This window comes from Olea europaea, chromosome 20, assembly GCF_002742605.1.
Source record: "Olea europaea var. sylvestris chromosome 20, O_europaea_v1, whole genome shotgun sequence".
NCBI lineage: Eukaryota > Viridiplantae > Streptophyta > Magnoliopsida > Lamiales > Oleaceae > Olea > Olea europaea.
Window position 1 is genome coordinate 17,536,531 of NC_036256.1, and position 10,404 is coordinate 17,546,934.

General features: G+C 30.8%; 1 long non-coding RNA gene across 1 annotated transcript; it reads left to right on the forward strand.

The window, feature by feature from the left end:
* Nucleotides 1-1,146: 1,146 nt before the first annotated feature.
* Nucleotides 1,147-3,359, forward strand: LOC111369249. The gene is made up of 3 exons (XR_002698089.1): nucleotides 1,147-1,235; nucleotides 2,691-2,754; nucleotides 3,228-3,359. It is a non-coding gene; the product is annotated as an uncharacterized LOC111369249 (long non-coding RNA).
* The last annotated feature ends 7,045 nt before the right edge of the window (nucleotides 3,360-10,404 follow it).

Genomic DNA, 10,404 nt, shown 5'->3' on the forward strand with positions numbered 1-10,404 from the left:
GATATACAGAACGGTAAAAAGAATGGATTGAAACATGTATAATAAGAAGCATGTTACACAATAATTGAAAACAACGCACGTTAGTGCATATGAAACACAATAAAATGAAGAACCAGAGAATCTGACAAAAAAGGGATCAAAACCCACAAAAATTACACCAAGAGATAGGTAAAACAATGTCCCATATTTTTTTAGGACAAATAGAAAATAAAAACAAAAAATAGAGAATCCAATACTATCAAGAAACAGAGCAACACCATAAACTAAATGAAGAAAAACTCACCGTATGTGCTCAACAATAATCTTTTCTGTAGAGCTTGAGAGATTAAGACTAATGAGATTTGAAAGCTATTGGTATAGAATAGGCGATGCGGGTGACGCCATTCTCGTCAACCTCACGTATCATTGTGAGATCCATTAATGAAATTGGGTATTGAAAAGAAAACCCAGCAGAAGAAATGAAGAGATTTCCATGGTAAATCAGCAAAATCTTAAGATATGTTAGGCTTTTATATAAATACCCAGCCAAAAATCAAATATAAAAGCGTGTTCACACATTTCGATCAGAATGTGAAAGTGTTAAGTACGTGAAAACACATACCACTATTGCCGATCAACAACAGCTTGATGAGATATAATCATAATCAGCTCGAGCTCTGGCAAGTGGAGAACGCATTTACATATGATTTAATTCAAACATCATAAATTTAATACAACAAAAAAACTTGGAAAAAGGGTAATCCTAAAGATTTATTTCAAGGTGGGAGAAATCATAACATCTAAAATTTGAAATTTTAAAATAATAATAATATTGATGAGAAAAGGTCAAAATTAATATACACAAACTATTCCTCTCATAACCATCTTCTCTTGAATCAACAACAACCCAATTATACACTATGATTTTCATAGCATCAAGCCAAACGAGCCATTTTCTTTCTAATTGCCAAATGTTTACAATATTGTTTAGCTAATTCTATTCAATTTTCCTCAAGCCCAGCTTTCAAATGTTGGAATGCCAGACTTTTAACCTAGAATTTTGATTTCCCTTCTCAAAGTTCAACGTAAAACCTGCAAGTAGCTGAAAAAAAAAGAAGAAAAGGTCATATGATTTTTTATTGTAGTCATTACCGCATTTCTTGCAGACGAACTAGAAAGTCTCATAGAAGAGAGATCCTATTGCTCAATTATGATGGAGAGACTGCTAAGATGAACAAATTGATCATGTTTTACAAGTAGGTACTTTTATCGTCTTCTCTTCATGCTCGATGCTATTCAATTGCATGTCAAGAATTCAAATCCGATGTTTCATTTGGTTTGAGCTCCTTGGATTTTGCTAATGCAGGATAAGACTTTTTGTCATCGATATTTAACAGTAATTCCGTCACATAAGTGCCAATTTTCTAAAGTGAATATACTTGTCTTGTTTTTGTTATTTTGAAAGACAATGCACCTTTGATGTTTAGTATGGCCCAACAAATAGAAATTTATTTTGATAATCACATATATTTTTACAGAAGCTACTAAAGAGATCATGGTATTGCTCTTTATGTTAAAATACTTATATTGAGATATACCATAGTAACCCTGTCATCAAAAGAGCATCTAAAAGGCAGCTCAAAAGAAGGAAATAATTTGGAAAGCTGGTCCAATCCAACGGAGTTGGTGGCAGGAGAAGCTGCTGAGAAGTAGATCAAGTATCTTAAAGATGAATTACCCACAATTTCTTTTAAGTGTAGTAGCATGAATCTGATTTTGGGTCGAAAGAAAGTTAAAACTGGAAAAGCAAACAATATTTTCCAAACAAGTGATTGCCTTGAAGCTGAAAGTAAATTTAGCTATGAAATTAGGAGAACTCTGGCTATGAAAATAATCCAATCAATTATTTGTATTGTTGAGTAACTTTAGCTATGAAAATGAGAGAACTCTATTTTCATTCAAAATATATAGTTTTTAAAGGTTATTAAATGAATCATAGATGTCATACAACGAGTTAAATATTTTGTGGGAAGTAATGGGCGACGCTTACTGGGAAAGGACCAATTAAGAGAGTGCCAGACTTGCCAATTGAGCAAAGTAAATATCACTTTGTTCTAGCATGAGAAAAGAGGCAATGAATGTATTATCTAACCTAGCTGAAACATGCTAATATAGCATCAAAACATTTCTGCTTTGTTTCTGGTATTAAGTCATTGTTGTGCATTTTTTTCTTAAAGACATGTGAAAGAAAATGCGAATAAACAGGTATGAACTTTAAATGCATTTATTGAACATAAAGGAAGAATAATTGTTTATAAGAATGAAGAAGTTAAGGGCTTGATTTACTTTGGAGCATTAGAAAGTAGACCTGTAACACTAGGATCTTTTGTCTTTACCAATTAATTTATGATTGTTTTCATTCTTTTTATTTAGTCTGTCAATTTTTTCCTTTTATTTTATGTTCTTAACATTATGTGTGCTTTGTTTTATCTTCTGCGACCGCATGAATTTCAACTTATTCTGTGTGTTTCCTTTCGAAATTGAATTTATCATGTGGTTTATTTTTTTGATAAAATATTTGTCATTTACTTGTAATTTCTTTTAGATTTTGACAATCCTCTCTCTATCAAAATAGTGAACACACCATCTACTTATCATTCTTGAGTATATCTATTTTATGGAGATTAATATTCAGTTCCTTTCTTTTACAGTTTCAGTAGGTTCGTTTGAAGAAGAGATCAGAGAGTCGTGAACTTGAATCTGATGGCAACAATGGTAAGGGTTCTTTGCTCCTAAAATCAGCTGTGGTGTTTAGTTTTGAATTCTATATTCTTTATTCTGTCTTAGTTATACATATGTTCTCTGAAGGTTTATTTCGTCAACACATAATGAATAAGTTACTATGATCATATTATGCTGGTTTTATAACTTCCATTGTGGTGGAAGGTTACAGTTTGGGGGTTCTAAGTGTATATTTGCTAATATGATAATGAAATTCGCAGCCATCCTCATAGATTTTTCATTCACACAATCTTTGATGATGTTGTGTTATACCAGATGTTATGTTTCAGGTCTTAAGAACATAGTGATGCGGGAAAAGAAAGTAATAAAGTTATTTTACAAATGAACATGGGAAGATTGTTTAATGAAAATCATGATTCTCTGAACAGTATGACGTGATGCATTCTATTTTATCTATGAGAATAATAATTACTAATCTATTCATTTGCCTTGTCATTGTGCTTTAGGTTCAAAATGCTGATGATAATATTTATCCCAGAAATGTGCTACCAACTTTGACATTCACACTTTAGGTAAAGGGCATTGTTGCACTCTGTGATGTTGAAAATTCTACAGGGAAAACATATTTGGGATATATTGGAAAGGCAGGCATTAGCCTCAAATCTGTATTTTGGGTATGTAGGCAGTTTTTACCGAACTCTTCTTTTAACCTACTGATTTATGTTATTTATTATTATTATTTTTTGGCACATAATGTCTTCATTTTAATGGAAGAGAAGCTTTTAAAAATAAACTCAAAGGGACTTGGTAGTCTAGAAAATAATGTCTAAATATGTAATGGAATCAAAAGGTACACAAACACGGAACTTTGCATTACAGCTTCAATATATAAAGTTTAAAAAGAAGCTTGACGATACACCCATAGTTATGAAAAAGAAGTTGGTAACATAGTTAAGGTTTATGTTGGGGAGAAGAAAATGATATGGATTGTAGTATCACAACAATTGCTGGCTGATGTCATTAGACCAGATGTGCGAATAGAAATTTCCATGGCATTTATGCTATAGGAGACAAAAATGGAGATTATATCCCACATCTAAAACAACTGCCTGTTTTTGCATTTCTTCCTCCAAAAACATATGAGTTCAAGTTTATTCATACTAATCCGGCTCTAGATGAAGCTAGAACACAAGGTTGGAACACAGATTTTAGTACTTTAGCTCTAGATGAAGCTGAAACATAGGTTATAGTACTTCATCTGAAGATGAAGCTGGAACACAAGCCTACTGTGTTCAATTTATGGAATCTGACCATCATCAAGTGATTATGGTTAATGATGATCTAACACCTGAACATTATCAATTTCTCATGTATCAACTCCTTCAAGGCTTAAAATACATTCACACGGGTTTATTAGATTCTGCAGCATTAAACCTCTCCTTCTACATTTTACCTCTCATGCATATGTAAGGAACTTATCTGAATTATTGTTGTTCTTTTTATTTTTATACAGCAAATATATTCTACCATCATTTAAAGCGAAAAATTGTTATTGCTAATGCTGATTATAAGTTAAAGATTCGCAATTTTTGTCTTTCCCCGTGTGTCATTTAGTGATGCTCCATCAGCTATTTTTTGGACTGTAAATCTGACTTCTGTTAAGTTTTTCATATTTCTTTGTAACTATCCCTTTGTTAATGTCAGTTACTTCACTTCCTAATCCTTAATTTTTCATTTTCTTAATTTTTTGATGGATTATGTAGCAACTTGAGGGTATCATGCTCCAAAGCTATGTGGATATATTTTTCTCTCAAGTAAGTTATGTAGGAACACCTAACGATTCTTTTAATTACTACTTTGTCATCTAATTCCACATAAATGTTTCTGTACAGAAGAAATTCTATTGGGTGAAAGCCCAATAAAGAATTATTTCGTTGCGTTAGAGACTTTGTTACATGTCTGTGATAATTACAAGAAAACATCCCTTGCAGACTTGGGGAGAAATTCTCAAATGTTGCTTCAGCAAGTATGAACATGCAAAGGCAGTGTCAAAGTAGCTTGCACCTCTAAACATATATTTAACTATTTACCTATGCTTTTGTGCGCCTTCAAAGACAAACCTGGATGATCAGATAACTTCTATCTGAATAAATATTAATTACTGTATCTTGTTGCATGATCAACTTTAGAAGAGAATTATTCAACTTCTTTATCAGGCATATCAAATGCTTTGCCAAATTCCTCGTTAAGAGTTCCAATCATCGGGGATGTCCATGTGAAATTTACTAAGATTGCATAGCTTTCTGTCCATATTTATTATCTCACACTTGTGAACCATGGGCAACTTTTAAATGTTAAAGTAAACATGGATGCAGATATTTTCCAGAAGTGGAAAATTCTATTTTGATTGTACAAATGGAAATGATGGAATAACAAAACAAATAAGAAGAGATTTGGTTTTGAAAAGAATGAGAAGTTCAATATAATTCCGCTTTTTCATTTACATTTACCTCTTTTTTATATTATATGCTCTTCTCTTAGTGAGAGCTGACATCTTCATTAGTTTGAGAAATTCTTATAACTTAATGAACATTTTATTCGACAGGGCAAGTGGACCATCTACTCGGAAGTCCTCTGATAGGAAGCTTCATATAAGTCAAATGCACAATGTAGCTAATACAATACTCAATTTTCTTTATGAATAAATTTTGACTCTTGATCTAAATATTTAATTTTGTTCTCTTAGAATAGGACTTCCAGAATGTGTAGAGCACTCTTTTTTCTATTTCTTTTGTTTCTTTTTATTTCAATTGTTTAGTTAGTTCAGATGATGAGCATGAAGAGTTGTTGGCTGCTGCAAATGCTGTTACAAATACGGATATTCATTTCGAATAGAAATTCTTGTTTTCTAATTTGTTAGAATATCATCTTGTGGCATCCATTCATTGCTTGTGAATGCAGCACAGGAAGAATTTTCAGCTGCTGGAATCCCAACTGTAATCGATCAGTTTGTAAATGACATGATTACCATATGTGGTTGAAATATTAAAGAGCTTGATTTTGCTACTTTTCTGTCTGTTAGATTTGTTTTTAAATAAGTGAAAATGCAGACATTTCCAAATCAATTTAGGTTCCAACTGGTATTTGCATTACCTTTGCTGTATTAGTTTTATACGTCTTTCACTTCAGATCATTCACAGCATTTGCATTCATCTACGTTCGCTTAACATTTCACACCTGCGTCACTTGATGGATTTGGGAATAAAATACCTTGCCAATAGTTATCGAAGAATCAAAAGCTCAGACTTTGCCGCAACCATTACAAGTTTTCATTGGTTCTCAATTTTATGCTAAAGTCATGGAAACGTTGTACGACTTTACACTCTCCTTGATAAAAAAAATTTCACCATTATAAATTCTATTATGGAATTTGGTGATTCACTTCTCCTTTCCTTTATATCATTATGCTGTTTGCATTTCTTGCACCACTAATCTGATCTGGGCTGTTCTTTTTTGTGTGAGCAATGAAGCTATGGCAGCATTTGTAGAAAGTTCTAGATAGTTTCTGGAGGAACTCTCGCTGAATGATGAGACGAAGGTATGAAATATATGGAGTTATTTAAGTCATTCGACCAAACATGAGAATTTGCTGTAAGTTTATTAACATCAGCAATTTAACACTATTCCTATCGACCTATTTGTTTGATGCTTACGATGAGCCATAATAATGTCGGATTTTTTTCATTTAAAATTTTTTCAATATAAATTTGTTCAATGTAAATTATTTCAAATTTTCTACTGGTGAAAATTACTGATTAATTTATTTTAAAATTTTTTTTGTTCGTATTACAGATAAATTTTTTTCTATTTAAATTTTTTAAAAATTCTTTTCTCTTTATGATCAAACTTAATTTTTTCAATTACTGCTTTTCTCTCGGAGGAATTTTTTTCTATTTAAAATTTTTTCAATATAAATTTGTTCGATTTAAAATTATTTCATTTTTTTTCTACTGGTGGAAATTATTGCTTTTCTTTGCACAAAGTTGAGTTGGTCATTTTTGTCATTACTATAGTGATTCATTCCATTTCAAAATTAATGTCACCAATAGCTTACTTCAAATGATTATTTTTATAGCTAATTGATTCGCTTCTTCTTTAAACACGAAACTCCTATCGACGTTAAAAAAGCTAATATCACATTCAAAATAATCCTGCTCGTGCATTACACGGGTAATGGACTAGTTTTATGAAAAGAAGACAAGAACTAATGAAATAGTCTATATTATCACTTTTGCTTATCCATATTTTCTCAATCGTCATTTGACTAGTCGTATTTGATTATTATCGGATGATAAACTTGTAAATGCACAATAAATACAATAATAGCTACAACATTGCGTCTGAGAATTGTAAAATGTCAATGGTAAAAAAATTGATTAAAATTGCCAAGAATTACTCTCAAAAAGGGGCTAAGAATACTTGTGAGTCTCACGAAATATTTGAACAAAAATAAGAAAGTGTTGTGAAAAAAAAAAAAGGTATAAATGCGAACAAAACACAAGTATACTCAATAAATTTGATCGACTATATGAGTTATCTTTCAAGGTCCATTCAATTCAAGTGTGTTTGATTGCAAGCCTTATTTGCATGAAAATTATTAATTAAATATGTTCGATTGATTTAATTTTCGGAGATGAAGCCGATAGGTGAGAGAGAGATGGTGAATTGCCTAAAAATAAAAAAATTATTTCCCCCCACAAACAAATTATTTTCCTTATTTTTGAAAAAAATATATGATCACATGGTCAATTTTGGAAAAATATTTTTTATGAAAAAATATCGTTCAAACATTTCAAAAATTAAAATTTGAATAAAAAACAACATTTTTTATAAGCGGAGGAATTGAGTGTTGCACCTCTTCTTCCATGGGAATGAGAACTCGTTGATGGGTTTGGTTTTTGGTGAATCTAATGCCTTGGCTAAGATTCTTGGGGTTGTGAGGGTTAAACTAGTTATGGATGCTATGTTAAGGAATAAAAATCTCACATTGATTAAATACCGAAATATTGACGAATTTAAAAAGATATTGGACTACTCCTCTTAATAAAGTTGACCTTTTAAGATGGAACTCCAAGTCTTAACATGCCATTGAAAAGATGCATATAAGCGTTCTTTTGCGAAAATTGAGAGGAAATGAGATTATTTTGAGTAGAATTTTGCACACAATATTCTTATCATATTTCTGCAAAGTGCAAAATTCTTATCATATTTCTGCAAATCATACACTGTCACGTTTATATGCACCAGAGTTATTGTATAAAAATATCTCTTTTTTGGGTAAGAAATCATAGACCTTTCCAGAGGTTTTTAAAAAAATTGATATTAAAAAAATAGATTGTACATTCCACCCATATTTGATATAAATGAAAATTCAATTTTTAATTTAAATCAACGCTAATGATTAATTTTAATCATAGTTATGAAAATCGGCTCGGACCACCATCCGGTTCGACTCTGATCTGAGTTAATTAATTATACAAACAAACAATGGAACCAGTCATGAACCGATTAAACCACTCAAAACTACCCCCAAATTGGGTGGCTTTAAGACAAACCGGATCCTGTTCAACGTGTGAACTAAATGGTCACCGTACAATGCAAATTTTTTTATCAAATTGCCAAGAAGTCAGGATTCAATCCCGAGCGTGAAATTCTATATTTTAATTTGTGAAGTGGCTGATTCGCACGTTGGCTTCCTCCACGAAATGCTAGATCCTTGACCATTTAGGAAACTGATGGAGCTGTATTTTATTGTGAGCCAATATATATGTTCAGATTTAGCAAAATGATTTACCATTTGTTTCAAAAATATATTTTAATCAAAATTAAGATTTAACAATGACCCAACCGTTCAACCATCGATTCATTGGTTGAACCACTGACCCGTGACCTAATTACTATGATTACACGATTTATGGGCCTCACAATTTTTTAACCACACATTTCATCATTTTTTTTATCAAAATTTATTAAAAATCTAATATTTGTAAATACTGTAATTGGTTCAAGGGGCCTATTATACTCCAATGATCAATGGTGTAGCAAAAACTGAAAAAGAGAATGATATTTGAAAAAATATTAAAGATACATTTTTGTTCAGAATTTCTTTTAAAGAAAATAAAAGTAATCAACTTTTGTAATCATAAATAAATATACAAAGAAAATAGTTAAGAAAACAATATTTTGTATAAACAAAACCTTAATAGCCGAATAAATTCAGAAATTAATGGAAATCAAAGTTTCTCATGTTAGAAAATTAGAAAATAAACTTTAAAAAAATCATTTTCAATAAATAAGTGAAGAAAAAACACAACTTTGTCTGAGTTGACTATAAATAAATAATATAAAACTTTTCAATTTTACCATATTATCTTCTAAGAACATTTTACAAAACTTTACAAGTGGTGATACATTCAATTAATTATAGCGAGATTTGTCCGTAAAAAAACAAAATAATTTTTTTTAGATATTGGGAAGGAAAATGAATAAAATGTTTATGTTCAAAAAATTATTTATGTTTAGTGTTGAGCATAGTGTTTTGTCAACTTTACTGAACTATAAAAATGAAAGAAATCCAAATAGAACTTAAGATTTTGGGCTGAGAATTCAATTCATATCATAATTTAAAGGATGGGGGTGAATTTTCAAACAACCTAAAGATTAGAGACTAATTGCACAAATTTTCGAAATAAAGTGGCAGGAAGTATTCGGATCCTTGCCAACTAAAAAGGGAGAATTATGTATTATTTTATAAACATTACAAAATATTAATCCTTTGTTTGTTTCCCATTATTTTCCTATTAAAATGAAAAATATCGCCGTTATCCATCACATCAAGTCATCATATTTGAATTTCTATCTCTTATGTGAGGCCGTAATGATTATATTTTTCATTCTCATTTTTACATAAATGAAAAACAAACGAGGCCTAATTTAGAACGCTATTTTCAAGTCAGGACAAATCAAATATGTTATTTAACCAATATAATGAAACTATTTAATATTAAATTATTGAGCTTCTGTTGCAAATACACCATGTTTATTTGGGTTCTACTGAATTTAGACCGATTCATTGACAAATTGGTCTAGTATAATCAAACTCGTTAATCTATCAATAATTTTGAGATCGAACTAGTACGATCAAAATTTTAAAACCTACCGTATTGGAAAAAAAACTATTTCCATACATACTCATACATATACATATTATACATTATACAATATAAATATACATACAATACAATAATAAAAGAGAGAAGTTGTCTACCACTATTCATAAGGCGTCACTATGCCATAATGCTGATGTCATATTTTTTTTTCTTTTCTACAAAATTGGACGATCAAAAGACATCCATTTTCCTGTTGACACTTTTGGCACTTCATTTCTCTCAATTTCGCCCTTTGAGAGCCTTTTCTCGACGTCAGAAACTCTAATAAATTTCGCAGAAAAATCCTCTATATTTTATTGTCTATTGCGAACCCTTTCTGATCAGGGCTCATTATTGTTGGTACTTGAAATCTAACTTCGTCTGTGTATTATTTTTCTACAGATAGAATACTTTGGAGCCATTTTCACATAAACATCCTATAGATTATGAGCGACAGCTTCATCTGGCTTTTATT